At 42.9% G+C, this 2,199-nt stretch overlaps 1 pseudogene across 1 annotated transcript; it reads left to right on the forward strand.

Annotated features, from left to right (window-relative positions):
• Positions 1–540: 540 nt before the first annotated feature.
• Positions 541–1,771, forward strand: LOC308241265 (transmembrane protein 230-like; annotated as a pseudogene). The gene is made up of 2 exons: positions 541–618; positions 1,398–1,771. The product of its transcript is annotated as a transmembrane protein 230-like (transcript).
• Positions 1,772–2,199: the final 428 nt, after the last annotated feature.

A 2,199-nucleotide genomic window follows, 5' to 3' on the forward strand; every position in this document is an offset into this window, starting at 1 on the left:
GTTATGTGTGCAATCAGACTATTCTTTCCTGGGCCTGGGACCTTAAACCAGGAACATGTCTGATGCCTCTCATTGTCCTATTTCATCCAGTTGATCTTACCTACATGCATATTGATTTTGTAAAGCACATGGACCTGTGGTTGATGGTGACCAAGATATTGATAACATAAGGACTAGACCAGAGCACTAGGGTTTGACAAAGGTGACCCAGAGATTGCTATGAGTGTAGAGAGAGGCAAGCTGGAGCCTCTGAACCCTCCCACCCCAATTCAGCAAGAGAAACTCTCTGCTTTTGAGTTGTGTATATTTGGTTCTGTGCTGGCTATTCTGTTTGCCTGTTTAAGTCCTTTCTGTGCCCTTCTGCATCTTGCTCTTTGCCCCCAGGAAGCTGACTTCTGTGGACTGCATCTTTTGGGTTCTCTTGCCCTCTCGCTTTCCCTTGGGTTCAGCCAATGACAGGAGTATCAGTAGACTGAGGGCAGAAGGAGAAAGAAGCAGAAGTACTTATTCCACTGACCCTTTCTAGGCTGTGGCTTGTTAATGGCTACATTCCGTTATCAAAGTCCACATCTGCTATCCGAGGGCCCCTCCTACAGCCACAGTGCTTGCCTGGCTCCGGTAACCACTCTGCCCATTCTGTTGACCCTTCAAGCCAAAGGATCCATGACACCCCACTGTGGCTAGCCCTGTGGTGCGTTTACTTCCTTTGCAGTTGTCCCTTTACCCTACCCAACTTTGGTGCCTAGTCCCTTCATTAAACCCCCTTCACTCACCCTTCTTGAGTTTTCCGTCGGTGTTTGAATCTTCCATGCTAGGACTGTGACTGATTCGGTCTTCTATTGTAAGATTTTGTTTAGTAAAGGAGTCTCCTGCTAAATGGAGTTCAGAAAACCATACACTAGATCAATCAGAAGCATTTTAAGAACAAATGCACATTCTTTGTGAGGGTGAATTACCTGATGGCTAAAGCAATATCATCAACCTAGATGATTTTTAGCATACATTTTAAAGTTTATATTGAGGGATAATTAAATTCAGTATTAAATTTAATTACGAAATAGAGGCTAATGACTCTGGAATCAGACAGGCTTGAATCCAGACTCTGACACTTACCATCTGTGTGATTTTAAGTAAATTATTTAACTTCCCTAAGCCTCAGTTTTCTCATCTGTAAAATGAAGTACAATTGGCCAACAACATGGGCTTGAATTGCATGAGTCCCCTTCTACACAGATTATTTTCAATAGTACTATAAATGTATTTTCCTTAATAACATTTTCTTTTCTCTAGCATACTTTATTGTAAGAATGTAGTATATAGTGTCATGAGCATCTCTGTTGCCAACCATGAGCGAGCTGTTGGTGTGCAGTTGACTTGGCATGGCTCTCTGACTGTAGCTGTGTCAGTGTGTTGCAACGCCATCTCGTACCAACCTGCCTACTGGAATCCCCAGTAGTAAGGGAGATACTCAGTGCTCTCCAATACAGATGATGGCTACATTTTCCTTCAGTTTAAGAAAGCTCTCCTGAGAGCTCATGTATGACCACTGCATTTGCTACAGTGCTGGTTTTGATTGGTGCCTTTTTGTTTATCATATGCTCTCTCCTGCTGGTGGGTTATATCAGCAAAGGGGAGGGGGACCACAAGGGTCCAGTCTTATTCATTGGCATGCTGGTGTTCCTGCCAGGATTTACCACCTGCACATCGCCTATGCTGCACCCAAAGGCTACCAAGGTACTCCTACAATGATGTTCCAGAATTTGATGATTAGCACCCACCTCAGCCCTGAGGAGCAGAGTCAGATGGGACCGAGCTCAGCTTTAAGATACTGAGCAGAAATGGTGGCTAAGGACTAAGGAATTCTGCAGTTTGCAGATGTTTAACAAAACATTGGCCAGGTTTTATGCGTCCATCCTAAAGACGTTAACTGAACTTACAATTAGCTAATTAGGGCATGTTCCATTTTCATCTCCTGGCCCTGACAAAAACCTGACAAGTTTTTGCACAGGAACTTGTATCGTGGAAGGATAGCAATGTTAATTGGAAAAAGTGGGTAGTTATTCTATAGTGGAAAGTGTTGCTGCCACCACCTTTTTTAGAGCTGAGCATTTATTTTAAATAGTCATTATCATCAGTTTGTTCTTGTGGCAAATGGAAGAATGCAGTATGTCACATTTCTTATTACTAAGTAATTTATTT

This window comes from Plecotus auritus, assembly GCF_963455305.1.
Source record: "Plecotus auritus genome assembly, chromosome: 2".
In the NCBI taxonomy this organism is placed as follows: domain Eukaryota; kingdom Metazoa; phylum Chordata; class Mammalia; order Chiroptera; family Vespertilionidae; genus Plecotus; species Plecotus auritus.